This window comes from Salvelinus namaycush, chromosome 5 (genome assembly GCF_016432855.1).
Source record: "Salvelinus namaycush isolate Seneca chromosome 5, SaNama_1.0, whole genome shotgun sequence".
NCBI classification, from domain to species: domain Eukaryota; kingdom Metazoa; phylum Chordata; class Actinopteri; order Salmoniformes; family Salmonidae; genus Salvelinus; species Salvelinus namaycush.
In genome coordinates this window covers 9228505-9252462 of record NC_052311.1, presented here as the reverse complement: position 1 = coordinate 9252462, position 23958 = coordinate 9228505, and positions in this window count along the sequence as shown.

Below are 23958 nucleotides of genomic sequence, written 5' to 3'. Positions count from 1 at the left end.
CTGCACCATTCTCCATCCGGTGGGATAGCACCGCCCCCACACCATACGATGAGGCATCACACGATAAGATGAGATCTCTGTCTGCTGAGTAGTGCACTAGCACTTCAGCTGATTGCAGTAACACCTTTGACTTTGCAAAAGCTTCTTCCTGTCTTTCTGACCATTTCCAGGCCACATCCTTCCTTAGCAGTTGATGTAGAGGAGGTAAGAGGGTAGAGAGGTTCGGGAGGAAGCGATTGTAATAGTTCAGTAAGCCTAGATAGGCTTTCAGCTCTGTAACGTTTGTCGGAGCTGGAGCTTCCACAACAGCCCTCACTTTAGCTTTGACAGTGTGTAACCCCTTGGCATCCACCTTGTGGCCCAGGTACTGCACTTCATCAGCTAACAGTGTACACTTGCTCCTCTTCAGCCGGAGACCGGCATCCTCCATCCTCCTCAAAACTTCACCTAAGTTTCTGAGATGTTCCTCCTTCGTGACTCCCGTGACAAGAATGTCGTCGAGGTAAACCGCTACCTTGGGTATCCCCTGCAGAATTCCCTCCATAGTTCTTTGGAAGATAGCTGGTGCAGAAGACACCCCGAAAGGTAAGCGTTTATAGGTAAACATCCCTCTGTGGGTGTTTATGGTCAGGTACTTCTGTGAAGCTTTATCCATTAGCACTTGCTGATATGCGTGACTCATGTCCAGTTTTGTAAACTGTTGCCCTCCGGTTAACGTTGAAAGCAAATCCTCCACTTTGGGTATTGGGTACTGCTCCAGAGAGGAAACTCTATTTACAGTCAGCTTATAGTCACCGCATAATCTGATTGAACCATCTGGTTTTAATATGGGAACAACTGGTGCTGCCCACTCAGAAAACTTGACAGGTACAATTATATCCTCTGCTAAGAGTCTGTCAATTTCCACATCCACTTTAGGCTTCATGGCATATGGAACTGATCTTGGCCTATAGAATCTGGGAGTAGCATCAGCAGCAACATGAATGGTAGCTTGGACCCCTTTTAATGTCCCGAGCTCTTCTTTGAAAACACACTCATGCTTTGAAAGCACCTGCTGTAGTGTCAATGTCTCTGTGGTGACATGTTTGATTTCATCCCAGTTCAATTTGATTTCCTCCAACCACCCTCGTCCTAGTAAACTGGGGCCAGTACCTTCCACTACTAAGAGAGGCAGATTTTTCTTTTGTCCATGATATTCCACTTGAACATCAGCAACTCCAATCACAGTGATCTTCTCCCCTGTGTACGTTTTGAGTTTAATGGGGGTGTCTCTCAGTTTAGGCACTTCAACGGTTTTCCACTTCCTATAGAATTGGGACCTGTTCATCAGTGTGACACTACATCCTGTGTCTAGTTCAAACGGTACCTTCAATCCATTTATTCCCATTTCCACAATGAAAGGCTCCACCTTCTTCATATTCGCCCCCTGTACACTGTACATTGAGAATGCTTGCTCTGCGTCTACGCACTCACTTTCACTTTCTATCACTTGATTAGAGCGGTAGCTAGAGCGTCTGGAGGTATTCGGTTTTCTGTCCCTCCTCTTTTCTGCAGCCCGTGGCTTTTTTTTATTGCGGCACGCCCTCGCAATGTGGCCTCTTATCCCACATGCATAACACTTTTCGTGTTTGAATTTACAGTCAAACGCTGCGCGTTTGCTTTTGCAACGATAACAGTCTCTATTGGCTGCTGCACCACGGCTTTCCGTTCTAGTGCATTTCTATTTGCAGACTCCATGGCCTGGGCCAGTTTGAGTGCATTCTCAAACGTGAGATTAGGCTCTGATAACAATCGTATTTGTATCCTGTTATCATTAATCCCACACACCAGCCGATCGCGTAGCATTTGCGATAATGTATTCCCATAGTTACAGTCCAATGCTAGTTTTCTCAACTCAGCCACATATTCCCCCACTGATTCGATAGGTTTTCTCATGCGTGAATCAAACTTGAATCTTTGTACTATTTCACTGGGTTTGGGGTTGAAGTGATTTTTTAATAGTTCGACTAAATCTATGAATGACTTTTCTCCTGGTTTATCTGGGCTCAACAGGTTTCTCATTAAGCTGTACGTCTGTGCACCGACAACGTTTATGAGTATGGATTTCTGTTTAGCGGCATCAGTTATTTCATTAGCAGCAAAGAAATGTTCCATTATTTCACAGTACTCCTCCCATTCCTGATTTTTACGATCAAATGGTGGTAGCGAGCCTATTGTTGCCAAAACCATCTTTTCCGATTCTTTCTCCCCTCACACAGTCAATAATTTGTCCTACCCATATCCAGGGAATCAATCCTTCAGAATCTTCCACCGTTCACTTGAGTCTCACCTCCCGCGTCGCATGCCAAACACTCCGTTAACTTCGTGGCAAAAAAAATCCAACGCAGTTCTCCATAGTTATCCTCATCGCCAAATATGTAGTATCCTTAAAGGCTTCTTAGTATTACGACTCATGAGACTTACGTACAGTTTAGTATTTAATTGTAACTTAGATTTACATTATCTTATGCACCTGGCTTAAAACCTGAAGCTTTCTTAATCATAGTTATATAGGCAGACATAGGAAATAGCTACGGATAGCGGGAAGCAAACCCCCGTCTTGAGTCAATACTGCCATCTATTGGTAAACATAAACATACCAGGTTACTACAGATACTTTAATATCTTATCGATTACAGTGACTTATTAATGTATTATTACCTCATCAGTCATATTCTGAATGTCGCAAACCCTTGGATATCTGCATGAATCCTAACATAGATCATGAATCAGCAATATACAAATTGGCTTAATTGTTTATTTACTAACTAAATGAATCAATCACAGAATTACATAAACACACACACACAATAGGTCATACATTGGTTACTGACATGATAGAAAAGTCCCTAGTGGGCTAAGCCGATATGACGGCTTGGTAGACAAAGGAAAGTGGTGGGGACAGTTCAGAGCGGGAAATTCAGAGAGGATAACTACACTCACAGAAATTGCTAATACTTTGAACATGAACAACCACTATTTCAAAAATAAATTGCAATTTACATATTTACGAGTGTATATTTTGGCTGTCCCTCTCTGCGATCGCTGGTCCGTCTGCTGGATAGTCAGTCAAAAGAAAGCCTCTGGTTTGTCCACCAGAGATCAAAGTCTTTCACAGTTGTTATAATGGATATTTCAGAGTACCATTTGGAAATGTTCATAGATTGGATGCGTTCACCAGACTGAAGTATGCGTTCACCAGACTGAAGTATGCAAACAGCTGCAGCCTGAATAATTATTCTTTAGTTTGTAGATTTGTTAGCCATTCCATCTTGGGGACCTTGTCCCGGCGTTATCTTAAATTGCCAACCATTTCAACATGTAGCGACAGCTCCTTATTTTCTGGTCTAATGTACATTTTGTTGGAAGTGGCTTTTATACTAGAGCAGAAAAGGGGGCGTTCCATGACGCCGGTGTAAATGTCCGTACTCACGGGGTGTGGCCACTGACTTGTTAAAACTTTATATGAAATCCCATGCTCTCATTTAGAAGGCTAACATAACATTTCATCTTTTCAAAAGTATTCCTATACTCAATCATTTATTTTATCCAACATTCAGATGCAAACCCCATAATTGAGAAGTGTATACAAACAAATAACAGTAATGTATGTCTCCTGTCCTTCATGAGGTCACCAAATGAAACACATTTTACATGATTGTCCCTTAAGTGTCCACGGACCATTCCCACATTCTCAAAATTAGAAATATTGTTTAATTCTACAATTTTGGGGATTAGGAGTTTTGTCAAGAAGAATGTCTTTGTTCTCCATAGGCTCCCTCCCTCAATACTGAGAGTTTCTACCAGGAATTTATGACCGTTGTTAAACCTGTGGTGGGAGAGAAAGTGAGAGAGGGTGGGGAGCCACACTATACACCCAAAAGGGCCACGTCGTGACACCAGATTCTGAACTCAATTTCCAATCACACATTAGGAATGTGACCATAGTAGCTTTTTAATCACCCGAGGAACGTTTTAAAAGTGCTGAAGTTTCTTTCTCAGGCTGATACAGAAAGACTCAAGCTTTTATTACAAGCAGGCTCAACTACTGTAATGCTCTCCTGTGTGTCTACCCAAGAAAGCTGCAAAACATACAGAATGTTGCAACATGGACACTGACCAAAACCAGATGGAGAGCACACATTAAAACCGGTGTAAAGTCTCTGCACTGCCTGTTAGTTTAATAATTCATTTTAAGATTCTTCAATTGGTTTTTAAATCCATCCAAGATTGTGCATCCCAATACATGTCAGACCATCTTTTAAGTTATGTACCCAGTATGTCCCTCAGGTCCTCTGACACTGGCCTTTTAACTATCCCAAAGCCTAGGACCAAGAGGCATGGAGAGGCAGCCTTTAGTTATTATGCCTCCAGCCTCCGGAATAGCCTACCAGAGAACCTGAGGGGGGCCGAAAACTGTGGACATATTTAAAAGAGATATTAAAACACACCTGTTTAGCTCTGCTTTTCCTTAAGGTGCTATTCAGTCATTCAGTTTTATATTCTCCGATGTTTGTTGTGTAGTAAATATTTCTGAAGGCCAGCATCCCAGAGTCGCCTCTTCACTGTTGACGTTGAGACTGGTGTTTTGTGGATACTATTTAATGAATCTTCCAGTTGAGGACTTGTGAGGTGTCTGTTTCTCAAACTAGACACTCTAATGCACTTGTCCTCTTGCTCATGGCACCAGGGCCTCCCACTCCTCTTTCTAATCTGGTTTGAGCCAGTTTGCGGTGTTCTGTGAAGGGAGTAGTACACAGCGTTGTACCAGATCTTCAGTTTCTTGGCAATTTCTCGCATGGAATAGCCTTCCTATCTCAGAACAAGAATAGACTGACGAGTTTCAGGAGAAAGGTCTTTGTTTCTGGCCATTTTGAGCCTGTAATCGAACCTACAAATGCTGATGCACCTGATACTCAACTAGTCTGAAGAAGGCCAGTTGTATTGCTTCTTTAATCAGAACAACAGTTTTAACTGTGCTAACATAATTGCAAAATGGTTTTCTAATGATCAATTAGCCTTTTAAAATGATAAACTTGGATTAGCTAACACAACGTGCCATTGGAATATAGGAGTGATGGTTGCTGATAATGGGCCTCTGTACACCTATGTAGACATTCCATAAAGAAATCTGCCATTTCCAGCTACAATAGTCATTTACAACATTAACTATGTCTACACTGTATTTCTGTTATTTAAATGGACAAAGAAATTGCTTTTCTTTCAAAAACAAGGACATTTCTAAGTGACCCCAAGCTTTTGAACAGTAGTGTACATACATACATACATACACACACACACACACACACACACACACACACACACACACACACACACACACACACACACACACACACACACACACACACACACACACACACACATACATACATACATACATACATACATACATACATACATACATACATACATACATACATACATACATACATACATACATACATACATACAGTATGACCCTACAGTAGAAACGACAACACGATATACAGAAAATAAGGAACTTACTTTGATAGGAACGCACAGATGTCCAAAGTTATTATTTGTAAGGAAAACAACAAGGAAGGCAAAGCGAGTGCCATCAAGAACATTTTCCAATTCTTGCAAGACTGCACAAATATATGCATACTTGATCTGCGCAAACATGAGTGAAGTTTGGTGGGTTCTCCTTGAAGAGAGATGTTAATCAGTAAAGCCTCAAAAATAAGTTGTCCACAATGCTGAATGTGAATTAATGAGGAGGCGGAAACACCTAAATTCAAACTGTTGTTAGAAAATACAACTTCTTAGAAAATAATTTGAAATTGACAAGTTGAAACATAGCCTATAGATATTTAGCAGGCAGGGCGTGTTAACTGTCCTGTTGCGTAATACTCCCATTTTGGACCAGTGAGTGCATTCTGACATCACGTGCATAAAAAAACTCACGCTGTTAGAGATATTTGGAACTCACATGTGAAAAGGTTAAGTGTAGTGTGTGTGTGTGTGTGTGTGTGTGTGTTTGTGTGTAAATGCAAACACACACATACACACATGTACACATGCACACATGAGGACACACATGCACACACACACACATGCACACACAAATACACACACACAGTCACAACGTTAGGGCAACTCAGGTCATACCTGCCACACTCTCTTTCGTCTCCCAGGGTACACCTTCACACACCAAAACACACAAACACACACACACACACACACACACACACACACCCTCCCTAGAGATATAAACACCCTGAGTAAAAATATTTCATCACACACCCAGTGAGAGAAGTTATTTCAGCCACAGAAGGGGAACAACAGTCTAGGAAATTGATTTTGATTTGAAAGTGACAGCAAATAATTGAGTTTAGAACCCAACTCTGAATCTAAATCATGTCTTTCATTTCCAACCTGCAACAACCCCTCACAGTCTCACTGCAAAATCTGACGTGTGTCCACGTTTCTCCAAACGTCAAAGTAAATGGCTGCATATCTATATTTTCAGAGGTAAGTAGGTTTACATGAGAGGCATGAGAAAACACACGTACCCGCAAGCGCACACTCGTGTACACGCACATACACAGACGCAGACACAGACACACGCTCACACACACAGACACAGTCACAGACACAGTCACAGACACAGTCACATACACAGACGCAGACGCAGACGCAGACACACACACAGACACAGACACAGACACACGCTCACACACACAGACACAGACACAGTCACAGACACAGTCACGTACATAGACGCAGACGCAGACGCAGACGCAGACACACACACACACAGACACAGACACCATCACATACACAGTCACAGTCACAGACATAGTCACGTACACAGACGCAGACACAGACGCAGACGCAGACGCAGACGCAGACGCAGACGCAGACACAGACACAGACACAGTTACATACACAAACACAGAAACAGACACAGTCACAGACACACGCCCGCACACACACATATAGAAACGTAGAGTGCTGTCATCTATTTCTCTCAACAAGTCTTGAACACTAATTGAAAACATTTGGCACACAGCAAAACAAAAACTTTTAACAAACATAAATCTAACTTTTTAATTATCCAATGTCATACAGTTGACAGCTATTGAAATGGAGTTTCCAGTTACACCAAATGAATATGGAAATAACATTTCTAAGTGACAGCATGGACACTTGCTTCTTCCTGGACAAAATAAGACACTGTCAAACAAAACTATCTCTACTGCTGAATAAACTCTGACTGTAGGGTTTGCGTTTTCTGTGTGTGCGTATGTGTGTGTCTGCTTGTAATAGGTGTGTGTGTGTGTGTGTATGTGTGTGTGTGTAATTTCCTTTGAGCCTGGTATCTAACCTAACCCGCCTTAAGACTCTGACATTGACTTCATATCCTCACGTTATTTTAGGAAGGGATGTCATGTCTACAAATATGACAGTTGTTAAAAGCTTTTTCAGACAAACCCACCTCAGCCATCCGGTATAATCATAACAATAATACTCTCCTTAAAAGCTTGAACAGACCTATAGTCTTACAGGATGAAAGGTGAGGCGGAAAGATCATTTAGATTTCTGCAGACAAAACCACTTTATAACCACCCGTCATCCTTTTGATGTTTGATTTGTCCTCCAACACACACGTATAGAGACAACGCACACACACACACACACACACAAACACACTCAGAGACGACACACACACACACACACACAAACACACTCAGAGACAACACACACACACACAATCACACTCAACACTTGATACCAAGAGATCATGATAATATCCGACCATCGGATGTCAAGAGGGTGTTTCTGTTCAGTTCATCCATACAAGGCCATGAAAGGGATACGGGACAGACGGACGGACAGAGAGAAAGAAGTGACAGATTGGAATAGCGCTCTGGAGAAAGCAGATATTCCTCTGCACTTTGTCACATCAATTAGGAACTCTACCCACAGGACCGGGATTATGAGGCCTGTAGTGTGATAGACAGGTCAAAGCCAGGATGGGTATCACACACGTATGCCTGCAAACACAAACACAAACACAAACACAAACACTCTGACTCACTTCTCCTCTGCACTGTAATAGTCACCTTTCGGGATTATAAATTCCCTTTCTTTCCCCTGGAGGTGAAGAGGAAGACAATCGCTCCGTCTTCAGCCAGGTCTTCAGCCAGGTCTTCAGCCAGGTATTCAGCCAGGTCTTCAGCCAGGTCTTCAGCCAGGTCTTCAGCCAGGTTTTCTGCCAGGTTTTCAGCCAGGTTTTCAGCCAGGTCTTCAGCCAGGTCTTCAGCCAGGTCTTCAGCCAGGTCAACCATGATTCAAGTAGGCATTGAATGTCCATCCATGTCTGAGGATGTCGGGAGATGACATTGAAACCTGCCACTAGGGGCAACAGTGAGCACTGTTACCTTGTTGATAGGTGTTGTGGATGGTGGATGGGCAAAAGCATAGGCTTAAAACAAAAATATCAAAAACAACTTTCTATCACTGGATTCAAACATGCAACCTTAAGAACCAGAGTCAGATGCTTACGCCCATCCGCCATCCCTGTCCACAACGTCCTAGCAAAACCCAAACCTACTTGAAGGTAACAGCGCTCACTGTTGCCCCTAATGGCCGGTTTCCACGTCATCTCCCGACGTCCTCAGACATGGATGGACGTCGAATACTGACTTGTATCACGGGTGACCTGCAAGTTGAAGTGTGTGTGTGTGTGTGCAAGTGTATGTGCAAGGGTGTGACTGTGCATGCGTGAGTGAAAGCTAATAAATAGATCAGCTTTACTCGTGCCTCTCTCCAGCTCACCAAGGCATTGATTAATACATGTTACTGCTGATGCTGGGAGCAACACACTTCTCATATATATTCCAATTTGTGTTTCAGTCAGGAGGAATGGTTCCTTCACTGAGTGTCTGAGTCCTTGAAGACCTTATCAGTCTCCCCTCCGACACTGATACACACGCATGCTTGTAAGCATGCACGCACACACTTCAACACTAACTGGTGGACAAGGAGGAGGAGTGGATGGTCAGAAGGAAGGGGAGTTTCTCTATCACTCTTCTCTCTCACCCCTTCTCTCCGTCTTCTCTCTCTCTCTCTCTCTCTCTCTCTCTTTCTCCCTTCTGTCTTTCTCTCTCTCTCTCCTTCCCTCTCTCATTTAAGAATACATTTAGTTGGCAAACAGAGCTCAGGACCCAGAGCTTAGCTGAGCTGAGGGCTCAGGACCAGGAACTGAGCTGAGAGGGCTCAGGACCCAGAGCTGAACTGAGAGGGCTCAGGACCCAGAGCTGAACTGAGAGGGCTCAGGACCCAGAGCTGAACTGAGAGGGCTCAGGACCCAGAACTGAACTGAGAGGGCTCAGGACACAGAGCTGAGCTGAGAGGGCTCAGGACACAGAGCTGAGCTGAGGAGGAGTAGAGAAAGTAGCACTAGCAATTTGATATTTAATTGGAATTGATCCTGTGGAGCTGCTGGAAATGTTAACAATGGGGCGAATACACACATTCATGCGTGGAGTGTGTATGTGTGTGTGTGTGTGTGTGTGTGTGTGTGTGTGTGTGTGTGTGTGTGTGTGTGTGTGTGTGTGTGTGTGTGTGTGTGTGTGTGTGTGTAGAGAAGGTCTTGCAACAGAATCAGAGTTCCGGAATGAGAGCGAAATCCTGTGAATTACACATCAAAAGAAGAGAAGAGAGCAACACGGGAGGGAGAGAGGGATGAGGGATAGAGGGATGGAGGGGGAGAGGGACAGAGGGGGAGAGGGACAGAGGGGGAGAGGGACAGAGGGGGAGAGGGATGTAGGGATGGAGGGAGAGAGGGAGGGAGGGGGAGAGGGACAGAGGGAGAGAGGGATGGAGGGAGAGAGGGATGGAGGGAGAGAGAGTTGGAGAGAGAGAGGGATGGAGGGAGAGAGGGATGGAGGGGGAGATGGATGGAGGGAGAGAGGGATGGAGGGGGAGAGGGACAGAGGGGGAGACTGATGGAGGGAGAGAGGAAAGGAGGGTGAGAGTGAGGAGGGAGAGAGGGATGGAGGGAGAGAGGGATGGGGATAGAGGGATGGCGGGAGAGAGGGATGTAGGAGGAGAGGGATAGAAGGAGAGAGGGATGGAGGGGGAGAGGGATGTAGGGATGGAGGGAGATAGAGATGGAGGGAGAGAGAGAGGGATAGAGGAGAGGGATAGCAGGAGAGAGGGATGGAGGGAGAGAGATGGAGAGTGGAGAGAGGGATGGATGTAGAGAGGGATGGAGAGAGAGAGAGATGGAGGGAGAGAGGGATGTAGAGAGAGATGGATGTAGAGAGGGATGGAGGGAGAGAGAGATGGAAGGAGAGAGAGATGGAGAGATGGGTGGATGTAGAGAGAGATGGATGTAGAGAGGGACGGGGAAAGAAAGAGAGGGAAGCTACACTAGTTTTTATATTTCTCTGTAGCTGATTTATTTAAGCACCCGATGGCAATGCTACCAGGGTGAACAGCATTCAGTCAGACAGTCAGACAGTCAGTTACTCAGAGAGGACAACATAACTGTTTTTCCCTCAATACTGTTTTTTTCTCTCACTTTGGTGTTATTTTCACAATTGTGGTGAATTTTCAAAACTATTAGTACAAAACTCCTAACTGGTAACACCTAGTATTAAGTATTATTCTCAAAACCTTATACTCTGATACTAAATTTGTATGGAGACATCTTTCACCACACAATCATTGATCCAAAATATACGTTTACTGTGAAATAGTATGAGAACATTGATTGATGGCTCTCTTCAATCCGTATCACAGAAATTCAGTTGAAATGTAAAGGCAATCTTCCGAGTTAGACTGTATATGTCTATTCAATACACCGAACACAACATTAGGATTTCTTCTCAATTTAATTGTTTCAACAAAATGCCAGATACATGTTTCGAAATTGCCCTGTGAATGTAATATGCTACATTACTGTAAATTACAGTACATTGCACTGCTTTCACATTAGGCAACACACTTGACCTACCCATACAAATTTACTGAACATCAAATGTTCATAATTTCTATCCCACCTGTGATTAAAGGTGTGATCCTTGAAGACATCTTCCACAATCATTGATGCACAACAATTTATGTATTGTTCAGATATCATTACTTTAATCTAATGGAACAAATGACAGAAACATAACTTTTAGCTGGCACTAGTTTGCATCAAGCCTGTCTTGAGCAGTTGGCCATAGGTTCTCATCGAAATCACAGGAGGGTTATACGCTTATACACCTTCCACCTGTATTGTAATCATTTATTGTGTTCTACTATGTATCATAGTGGTCCTGTGTGGTTCAGTTAGTAAGAGCATGGCACTAACAATACCAGAGTTGTGGGTTCCATTCCCACTGGGATCATACATGAAAATGTCCCACTGTTTTCACTTTGTGCTCTGTATACACTCGTAGAAAAAAAGGTGCTATCTAGAACCTAAAAGGGCTTCGGCTGTCCCCATAGGAGAACCCTTTTTGGTTCCAGGAAGAACTCTTTTGGGTTCCAGGTAGAACCCTTTTGAATTCAATGTAGATACCTTTACACAGATGGTTCTACATGGAACCCAAAACAGTTCTACCTGGAACCAAAAAGGGTTTGACCTGAATCCAAAAAGGGTTCTCCTAAGGGCACAGCCGTAGAACACTTTTCTAAGAGTGTAAGGGATGCGTTTGTTACCTACAGTACATCTCTGATCTGAACATCAGATTAAAAACAACAAATACTGTGAAATAATATCATAATATTCATCATTATAATATTACATTACAGAAAATATCATACTTTATATGTTTATACTTTACAGACATACATGATCATTACTGTATGTAGTGCAGTGGAAGAATGAGAGAAGGTGATACTCGCAACTGGTGACTTGCAGGCGCTGAGGCCCAGTGTGATGACTCACTCACGATTTATGAAAGTGTTTGGATGGCTGTCCATTTGTGGGCTATCACAGGGGTCAAAAACAACTTATCTGTGGTTTTCTCCGGGGAGGGATGTTCCCACAGAACCCTGAGAGCACGGACACGTTGGTGTGAAGTCTGATGCAAACGTGAAATTGACTAAATTAATGTTACTGTGTGAACTAAATTGTCATGTTTGGATTGTTTCAAGAGTTCATAAAGAACTACAAATGTGATGTATTTTATTGTACAGTAGGTGATGTATTTTATTGTACAGTAGGTTATGTATTTTATTGTACAGTAGGGGATGTATTTTATTGTACAGTAGGTGATGTATTTTATTGCACAGTAGGTTATGTATTTTATTGTACAGTAGGGGATGTATTTTATTGTACAGTAGGTGATGTATTTTATTGTACAGTAGGGGATGTATTTTATTGTACAGTAGGGGATGTATTTTATTGTACAGTAGGGGATGTATTTTATTGTACAGTATGTGATGTATTTTATTGAACAGTATGTGATGTATTTTATTGTACAGTAGGGGATGTATTTTATTGTACAGTAGGGGATGTATTTTATTGTACAGTAGGTGATGTATTTTATTGAACAGTATGTGATGTATTTTATTGTACAGTAGGGGATGTATTTTATTGTACAGTAGGGGATGTATTTTATTGTACAGTAGGGGATGTATTTTATTGTACAGTATGTGATGTATTTTATTGAACAGTATGTGATGTATTTTATTGTACAGTAGGGGATGTATTTTATTGTACAGTAGGGGATGTATTTTATTGTACAGTAGGGGATGTATTTTATTGTACAGTAGGGGATGTATTTTATTGAACAGTATGTGATGTATTTTATTGAACAGTAGGTGATGTATTTTATTGAACAGTAGGTGATGTATTTTATTGAACAGTAGGTGATGTATTTTATTGTACAGTATGTGGTGTATTTTATTGTACAGTAGCAGATGTATTTTATTGTATAGTAGGTGATTTATTTTATTGTACAGTAGGGGATGTATTTTATTGAACAGTAGGTGATGTATTTTATTGAACAGTAGGTGATGTATTTTATTGAACAGTAGGTGATGTATTTTATTGTACAGTATGTGGTGTATTTTATTGTACAGTAGCAGATGTATTTTATTGTATAGTAGGTGATTTATTTTATTGTACAGTAGGGGATGTATTTTATTGTACAGTAGGGGATGTATTTTATTGTACAGTAGGTGATGTATTTAATTGTACAGTAGGTGATATATTTTATTGTACAGTAGGTGATATATATTTTATTGTAAACACAGTTTTTTCTCTTAGAGATGATTCTGAACTGAAGACACGTGTAACCACGTTAAGTCTTAGCCTATTGGCGATAGTCATTTACTCTGTGTTATGCTGTAATGTATCACTGTTACGAATCCCTTTGGCCCGACAGTCTAGGGGGGATGGTAATGGGACCCGTAACATAACTCATGCAAATTATAGTAGTGACAAAGTAAGAGTGAGAACGAAATAACCACGACAACTAATATCTACCGTCAAACACTCAGGGTTTATTTACAAACACACGGTAATGGGGGGAGCAGGAAAAGGGCCTGAGCTGGACCCAAGGAAAGAAAGAATAATAATCCAAAAACACCCCTAAGCTAGACTAGCCTATTTCAACAACAGCTAACTAACTAACCAAAAATACAGTGGTGGTCCGCCCAGTTCAAACTAGTGTATTTAACAAAGTTTACCTACGGGTAGTGTATGCCCATGGGCGAACTGTCTGGTTACACGTATCTCATGTACACTGTAATTGTTGGAGTGTTAATTATTTTGTGACTAATTCATTATATTAAAATGCATTCCTCGTTTTACAGAGAAATTATTTGATTGACAACACGTTCATAATTTAGGAAATTGTCATATACACTACACATGCTTGGCTACCACCATGACATCACTGATCTGCTTCCCTCAATAAATGAATGCTAGAACCTCGGTCACCAGGATTAGCTATTTGTATCTAGTCTCTTAATAATTGCATAACGGTGCAAGTTAGACACATGTTGATTATAGTCACAGTGAGAGGTGATGTAAAGCTAGCTACCTTGACTAGATCCTCTAAGCCTGTTGCATTTATTCACATGATAATGGAGTCAGATTGATACATGTGGTTTATGTTCAACATAATTTCTACATAATGGTTTGATGATTTCCACCAAACTACTGTAAATAGTTCTCAAAAACTGCAATAGACAAAGCATTTAAAATCTATAGGTTTACCAAACAGTCAATTTAAAATCTATAGGTTTACCAAACAGTCAATTCAAAATGAGCTTAAAGTTTTGAAAAACTACAGTTTTGATTATCTGTTTTAAGTTTTGTACTAAGAGTTGTGAAACCAAAGAGCCGGTATAAAACTGTAATGTAAAGTGACTAAACGATGGGTTAGCATGTACTGTTCTGCACTCATACAGTTTGTACAGTTGTCGGAAGTTTACGTTTATTTTAGTCGGAAGTTGACATACACATAGGTTGGAGTCATTAAAACCATTTCAACCACTAGACAAATTTCATGCTAACAAACTATAGTTTTGATCAAGTAGGACATCTACTTTGTGCATGACACAAGTAATTTTCCCAACAATTGTTTACAAACAGATTATTTCACTTATAATTCACTGTATCACAATTTCAGTGGTCAGAAGTTTACATACACTAAGTTGATTGTGCCTTTAAACAGCTTGGATAATTTCAGAAAATGATGTCATTGCTTTAGAAGCTTCTGATAGGCTAATTGACATCATTTGAATCAATTTAAAGTGTACCTGTGGATGTATTTCAAGGCCTACCTTCAAACTCAGTGCCTCTTTGCTTGACATCATGGGAATATCAAAAGAAATCAGCCAAGACCACAGAAAAAAAATGGTGGACCTCCACTAGGTTCATCCTTGGGAGCAATTTCCAAATGTCTGAAGGTACCACGTCCATCTGTACAAACAATAGTATGAAAGTATAAAAACCATGGGACCACACAGCCGTCATACCGCTCAGGAGGGAGACGCATTCTGTCTTCTAGAGATGAACGTACTTTGGTGCGAAAAGTGCAAATCACTCCCAGAACAACAGCAAAGGACCTTGTGTAGATGATGGAGGAAACAGGTACAAAAGTATCTATATCCACAGTAAAACGAGTCCTATATCGAAATAACCTGAAAGGCTGCTCAGCAAGGTAGAAGCCACTGCTAAAAAACCTCCATAAAAGAGCCAGACTACGGTTTGCAACTGCACATGGGGACAAAGATCGTACTTTTTGGTCTGATGAAACAAAATAAAACGGTTTGGCCATAATGACCATTGTTATGTTTGGAGGAAAAAGGGGGAGCACGGGAGTGGCAGCATCATGTTGTGGAGGTGCTATGCTACAGGAGGGACTGGTGCACTTCACAAAATAGATGTCATCATGAGTAGGAAAATTATGTGGATACATTGAAGCAAAATCTCAAGACATCAGTCAGGAAGTTAAAGCTTGGTCACAAAGGGGTATTCCAAATGGGCAATGACCCCGAGCATACTTCCAAATTTGTGGCAAAATGGCTTAAGGACAACAAAGTAAAGGTTTTGGAGTGGCCATCACAAAGCCCTGACCTCAATCCCGTATACAATTTGTGGGCAGAACTGAAAAAGCGTGAGCGAGCAAGGAGAGCTACAAACCTGACTCAGTTACACCAACTCTGTCAGGAGGAATGGGCCAAAATTCACCCAACTTATTGTGGGAAGCTTGTGGAATGCTACCCAAAACGTTTGACCCAAGTTAAACAATTTAAAGGCAATGCTACCAAATACTAATTGAGTGTATGTAAACTTCTGACCCACTGGAAATGTGATGAAATAAATAAAAGCTAAAATAAATCTTTTTCTCTACTATTATTCTGACATTTCACATTCTTAAAATGAAGTGGTGATCCTAACTGACCAAAGACAGGGAATTTTTACCAGGATTAAATGTCAGGAATTTTGATAAACAAAGTTTAAATGTATTTGGCTGAGGTGTATGTAAACTTCCGACTTCAACTGTATATCGTCAGTTTACAAAGTGACTTGTAGTGTGTGTGTGTGTGTGTGTGTGTGTGTGTGTGTGTGTGTGTGTGTGTGTGTGTGTGTGTGTGTGTGTGTGTGTGTGTGTGTGTGTGTGTGTGTGTGTGTGTGTGTGTGTGTGTACTTCTGTGTGAAAATTCCCTTAAGCCTTGTTTAAAAATAAATACAAATAAACACATCACACAAACCCTCAAAGATAAATGAAAAAGGAATGAAAAACCAATATAAATATCATCAGAATTATGAGTAACGTCAGCAGTGACTCATTCCATGTTGCATAGAGTAGGGATATGATGCATTTTCTATTTATTTACAGAGTAATAACAGACCACATAGTATTCATGATCTGCTGATTACATTCGATCAGGGTATAAGCTTAGTGTAGCTTTATTAAGCACTGTTGTTACTCTGAATCAGCAACCCAATACCACAGCCACGGCTGCCAATATCAACACTCATTTATACACAAGGCTGTCTGACACAGGGTAAATACCAGCTTCAGGCCTTTGCACCAATATGTTTTACCATAACCTTTTAGATATGCCTGAAGCAACTCATTTTAGGACAGGGCAGAAATATATGAGAACACCTGTAATAGTTTCCACAATATTGCAGTCAGTCACCTATCCTTTCTCTCAGGGCCTCTCTGCTGTAAAGTCTGATGTCATGCTTCCAACCTTTAACAGTTATCTATTTCTCTGACTTCTATAGGTTTCAGTTGTATGATAACAACACATAGAGGGTCCTGTGTCCTTAGCTCAGTGGGAAATCAGCCAAACATATTTCCCCCAAGCAAACAGTCTATATAAACAGACAATACCAGCAGGGAGGTGATAAACCGTCTAATGTATGTTCTGAGACAAAGGGAGAGGGAGAGAGAGAGAGAGAACAAGAGAGATAAAGAACAAGAGAGTGAGCGAGAGCAAGAGAGAGAGAGAGAGAGCGAGAGAGAGAGAGAGAGCGAGAGAGAGAGAGAGAGCAAGAGAGAGAGAGAGAGCGAGAGAAAGAGAGAGAGCGAGAGAGAGAGAGAGAGAGAGCGAGAGGGGGGGTGGCTGGATGGATGGATAGAGTCTGTTGTCTAGTGTCTGTACGGCATCTCCCACGGCGGTCCCAGTTATTCCGTGTTATTCCTGACCAGCATCATTACTCCCCTTATCTCCTCCCTCCCCAGCCAGGACGTGGCTAGCAGACCGCACCGCAGCACAGCAAGGTTAGACAACGACCAGCACACCTGCCACACCAGATAAAATAAACATCATACACACAGTCCTCACGCTGCTTCCATTCTTTCTCTCCCATCTCCATTTGTTTTCAGCCTTATAGTTTTTACCCATTCGAGCGCACCAGCACATAGTTTTTTTTAATTGTATTTTTACCTATATTTAACTTGGCAAGTCAGAAAATAACATATTCTTATTTTACAATGAAGACCTACCGGCCAAACCCTCCCCTAACCCAGACGATGCTGGGCAAATTGTGCTCCGCCCAATATGTTTTTATCTCCATTCATCTCTATGCCGACTTCTGTCTCCGTCTTGTTCTCTCACACTTCCTCCAGTCTCTCTACCTTTATCTTTCTCGATCTCTCCCCTTCTCTTCAATTCAATTTAAGGGGCTTTATTAAGGGGCTTTATATTATGTGTCGCGCCTGCTCCCGCTCTTCCCCCCGGCCGCTCAAGGGTGCCAGGCTCCCCGGCATTGCGCACTCCTGCCATCGTCATTACGCACACCTGCCTTCCCCCCCATCACGTGCATCAGCGATTATTAGACTCACCTGGACTCAATCACCTCTGTCATTACCTTCCTTATATCTGTCTGGTTCCCCGCTCTGTTCCCTGCTTCAGCATTAATGTTCATATGTCCTTGTATACCCATGTGCTGATGCTGTTTCTGTTCTGTTACCTATTAAATGTTTGACTCCCCGTACCTGCTTCTCATACCCGGCGTCCGTCCTTACATTATGTCTATATACAGTGTTGTAATGATGTGCGAAAGGGAAACTAAATAAACATAAATATGGTTTGTATTTACAATTTTCACGTCTACTCCCACTCCTCCTCTCTGGCGCTCGTTGACGCCAGATAAATCATTATTACGCACACCTGTCACCATCATTACGCGCACCTGCGCCTCATGAGACTCACCAGGACTCCATCACCTTCCTGATTATCTCCCCTCTATCTGTCAATCCCTTTGTTTCTTTCCTCAGGTGTTATTGTTTCATGTCTGTATGCTACTCGTGTTTCTTGTTTTGTTCTGTTATTTATTCAATTAACTCCCTGTACTTGCTTCCCGATTCTTTGCGTACGCATTACAGAATAACACCTCGCCAAAGGGAAGCAACAGGGATTTTTTTTTTTTTACTGGTGACGTCGGGTCCAAAGGTGGCTGCCGACGCAACCAGGGATGCCTCAGCTGGCTCGTCAGGCTTCCATGCCTCAGCTGGCTTGACAGGTTCTCAACCATCTGTTCGCTCATCAGGCTCCCTCAACCGGCTCTTCAGGCTCCCTCGCCTCAGCCGGCTCGTCAGGCTCCCTCGCCTCAGCCGGCTCGTCAGGCTTCCGCACCTCAGCCGGCCTGTCAGGCTTCCGCACCTCAGCCGGCTCTACAGGTTCCCGCGCCTCAGCCGGCTCTACAGGTTCCCGCGCCTCAGCTGGCTGTACAGGTTCCCGCGCCTCAGACGGATCTACAGGTTCCCGCGCCTCAGCCGAATCTACAGGTTCCCGCGCCTCAGTCGGCTAAACAGGTTACCGCGTCTCAACCGGCTCTGGTCCTCGGGACCGTCCCTCTGGTCGGCGTCCTGAGGCTGAAGCGGCGCGTCAGGGAGGGGGTACTGTCATGTCTACTCCCACTCCCCCTCTCTGGTGCTCGTTGTCACCAGTTTATTCATTATTACGCACACCTGCCACCATCATTACGCGCACCTGCGCCTCATGGGACTCACCTGAACTCCATCACCTTCCTGATTACCTCCACTATATCTGTCACTCCCTTTGGTTTTTTCCCGAGGCATTATTGATTATGTTAATGTTAGGAAAGCTAAGGCTAGCTTTTTCAAACATAAATTTGCATCCTGTAGCACTAATTCCAAAATGTTTTGGGACATTTCGGGACTGTAAAGTCCATAGAGAATAGGAGCACCTCCTCCCAGCTGCCCACTGCACTGAGGATAGGAAACACTGTCACCACCGATAAATCTACCATAATCGAGAATTTCAAGAATCATTTTTCTACGGCTGGCCATGCTTTCCACCTGGCTACCCCTACCCCAGTCAACATCTAAGCACCCCCTGCAGCAGCTTACCCAAGCCCCCCCCCCCCCCCCCCCAGCTTCTCCTTCACCCAAATCCAGACAGCTGATGTTCTGAAACAGCTGCAAAATCTGGATCCCTACAAATCAGCTGGGCTAGACAATCTGGACCACCTCTTTCTAAAATGATCTGCCGAAATTGTTGCAACCCCTATTACTAGCCTATTCAACCTCTCTTTAGTATCGTCTGAGATCCCCAAAGATTGAAAAGCTGCCATTGTCATCCTTCTCTTCAAAAGGGGAGACACTCTAGACCCAAACTGTTATAGACCTATATCCATCCTGCCCTGCCTTTCTAAAATCTTCTAAATCCAAGTTAACAAACAGATCACCAACCATTTCGAAATCCACCATACCTTCTCCACTATGCAATCTGGTTTCCGAGCTGGTCATGGGTACACCTCAGCCACGCTCAAGGTCCTAAACGATATCATAACCGCCATCACTAAAAGTCAGTACTGGGCAGCCGTCTTCATCGACCTGGCCAAGGCTTTCGACTCTGTCAATCACTGCATTTCTTATCAAATGACTGCCTCGCCTGGTTCTAAATGAGCTTCAATGCCATACAACACTCCTTCCGTGTCCTCCAACTGCTTTTAAATGCTTGTAAAACTAAATGCATGCTATTCAACCGATTGCTGCCCGCACCCTCCCGCTCGACTAGCATCACTACTCTGGACGGTTCTGACTTAGAATATGTGGCCAACTACAAATACCTAGGTGTCTGGTTAGACTGTAAATTCTCCTTCCAGACTCACATTAAGCATCTCCAATCCAAAATTAAATCTAGAATCGGCTTCCTATTACACAACAAAGCCTCCTTCACTCATGCTGCCAAACATACCATCGTAAAACTTACTATCCTACCGATCCTTGACTTTGGCGATGTCATTTACAAAATAGCCTCCAACACTCTACTCAGCAAAGTGGATGTAGTCTATCACAGTGCCATCCGTTTTGTCACCAAAGCCCCATTTACTACCCACCACTGCGACCTGTATGCTGTCGTTAGCTGGCCCTCGCTACATATTCGTCGCCAAACCCACTGGCTCCAGGTCATCTATAAGTCTAGGTAAAGCCCCGCCTTATCTCAGCTCACTGGTCAACATAGCAACACCCACCCGTAGCACACGCTCCAGCAGATATATTTCACTGGTCATCCCCAAAGCTAACACTTCCTTTGGCCGCCTTTCCTTCCAGTTCTCTTCTGCCAACGACTGGAACGAATTACACACATTTCTGAAGCTGGAGTCTTATATCTCCCTCTCTAACTTTAAGCATCAGCTGTCAGAGAAGTTTACCGATCACTGTACCTGTACACAGTACCTGTACCTGTACACAGCCAGTCTGTAAATAGCACACCCAACTACCTCATCCCCATATTATTACTTACCCTCTTCCTCTTTTGCACCCCAGTATGTCTACTTGCACATCATCATCTGCACATTTATCACTCCAGTGTTAATGCTAAATTGTAATTATTTTGCCTCTATGGCCTATTTATTGCCTTACCTCTACTCTTCTACAATTGCACACACTGTACATTGATTTTTCTATTGTGTTATTGACTGTACGTTTGTTTATGTGTAACTCTGTTGTTTTTGTCGCACTGCTTTGTTTCATCTTGGCCAGGTCGCAGTTGTAAATGAGAACTGGTTCTCAACTGGCCTACCTGGTTATATTAAAAACGTTTTTTTTTAAGTCTGTACGCTACCTGTGGTTCTTGTTTTGTTCCATGTTCGTATATTTATTAAGTTCACTCCCTGTACTTCCGTCCCGATTCTTAGCGCACATGTTACAACAATGGTGTTTGTTCTTCACTGGTTGCCCTTTTCTTGTGCCAACAGGTCACAAATCTCAATGCTGTGATTGCAGACTGTGGTATTTCACCCAATTGTGACAAGTTGCGTTTAGAGGTAGGTGAAGGAGTCAGACGCAGAAGAGCAGAGATGTCCGAGATGCGTTATTTAATGGGCAAGTTCACAAACATACAGGCAAGGTATATTACCAAAAATAAACGCACTCGACAACAGAGAAACCCGTTACTCACGAAAGGATTTAAAAAACAACGCTCCTAAATATATACACACTCAGTATAAATACGTGAAAACAAAATAGGCACAACCTTAACGAAAACATCACACGAATAATCCCACACAAACCTAGGCAGGCAACAGGGGTAATTATACACACAGAAATTAAGGCACATGAAACCAGGTGTGAAAGAACCAAAGACAAAACAAACAGAAAAGGAAAAAAGGATTGGTGATGGCTAGTAGGCCGGCGAAGCCGACCGCCGAGAGCCGCCCGAACAGGGAGAGGAACTACCTTCGGTGGAAGTCGTGACACCAATGGATATGGGAGTTTATCAAAATGTGATTTTCTTTTCGAATTCTTTGTGGTTCTGTGTAATCTGAGGGAAATGTGTCTCTAATATGGTCATACATTTGGCAGGAGGTTAGGAAGTGCAGCTCATTTTGTGGGCAGTGTGCACATAGTCAAAGCTTTCCTTAATTTTGGGTCAGTCACAGTGGTCAGGTATTCTGCCTCTGTGTACTCTATGCTTAGGGCCAAATATCAATCTAGTTTGCTCTTTTTTTCCCAATGTGTCAAGTTGTTTTATTTTTGTTATCTCATGATTTGGTTTTGTCAAATTGTGTTGCTGTCCTGGGGTTCTGTTTGTGTTTGTGAAAAAAGCCCCATGTCCAGCTTGCTTAACATTTGAGTAGTGTTCGGGTCTGTGGTACCCATTTTCGAAGGTTACTAAAAGAAAAATGATACAATTAATTGTATTTTCAAACTGAGACTATTTCATTGAGTGCACACATATACACATTTATATTTCATCCCTAACCCTATGTTCGGGTCCACTGGACCCGAGTGTAAAACAAGTGTGGAAAAGTGTGTGTATAGGTGAAAACAAGTCAAACTGAAACAAAGGTTTGCTATGTGCTTTCACTCTGTCTTCCTCCTCCCTGGGCCTGCTGTTTCAAGATAGCACTCTCGCTTTTCTCACACTATTTACCCTTCGTAGTGTGTGAAACTACACAATGTCTTGCGGGAACCTGCACAATGTTATTACAATACATTATTCCGATACACTGTAAATAATTCAGCGTTTTTCCACACTCTACCTCATTCAGGTGCAGACTGGGGGAAGGGCAAAACAAATAAATAGCTTTGCATGTGTTGCTCCTTACCACAATCAATCAGTATGGCAAAAATAATCTCAATGTCACGCCCTGACTATAGAGAGCTTTTTTTCTCTATGTTGGTTAGGTCGGGGTGTGATTAAGGGTGGGTTATCTAGGTGAATTAGATTTCTATGTTGGCCTAGTATGGTTCTCAATCAGAGGCAGCTGTTTATCGTTGTCTCTGATTGGGGATCATATTTAGGTAGCCATTTCCCTATTGTGCTTTGTGGGATCTTGTCTATGTATAGTTGCCTGTGAGCACTACTCTGAGCTTCACGGTTCGTTTGTTCGCTTTATTGTTTTTGTATTTTGAGTTTTCTCTTCCTAATTAAAAGGATGGAAACATACCACATTTTGCATTTTGGTCCACTCCTTATGACGATCGTGACACTCAATCAGTATAGAAAAAATATATTTTGCAGACAGAGAAGCTAGTGTGGAAGGAGCGTCTTCCACTTTGGAAGATGAAGAATTTTCCAGATATGAGGATTACGTCTCTGTCAATTCGGAGTCTGACTGTCAGACCTTGATCTGTTTCACCTGTCTTTGTGCTTGTCTCTACTCCCCTCCAGGTGGGTGACATAAATATCCCCAGTGTACTTATACCTGTGTTCTCTGTTTGTCTGTTGCCAGTTCATTTTGATTGTCAAGCCTACCAGCATTTTTTCTAGTTCCTGTTTTCTAGTTTTCCCGGTTTTCACCATTCTGCCTGCATGCCCTGAGCCTGCCTGCCAAATCAAATCAAATGTTATTTGTCACATACACATGGTTAGCAGATGTTAATGCGAGTGTAGCGAAATGCTTGTGCTTCTAGTTCCGACAATGCAGTAATAACCAACAAGTAATCTAACCTAACAATTCCACAACTACTACCTTATACACACAAGTGTAAAGGGATAAAGAATACGTATATAAGATATATGAATGAGTGATGGTACAGAACGGCATAGGCAAGATGCAGTAGATGGTATCGAGTACAGTATATACATATGAGATGAGTAATGTAGGGTATGTAAACATAAAGTGGCATAGTTTAAAGTGGCTAGTGATACATGTATTACATAAAGATGGCAAGATGCAGTAGATGATATAGAGTACAGTATATACATATACATATGAGATGAGTAATGTAGGGTATGTAAACATTATATTAAGTGGCATTGTTTAAAGTGGCTAGTGATACATTTTTACATAATTTCCATCAATTCCCGTTCTGTACCTTGTCACACCACCCTGGATTTTTGACCCCTAACCTTTAGGGTCAAGGGTTAACATCAAGGGAAATCGCTCAGCACCACACACTGCAGCATAATCAATCCTACTTTACTAGACCACACCCTTAAACAGTATAACATAGGGAGAATGCTGCAACAGCTTACAGTACACACATA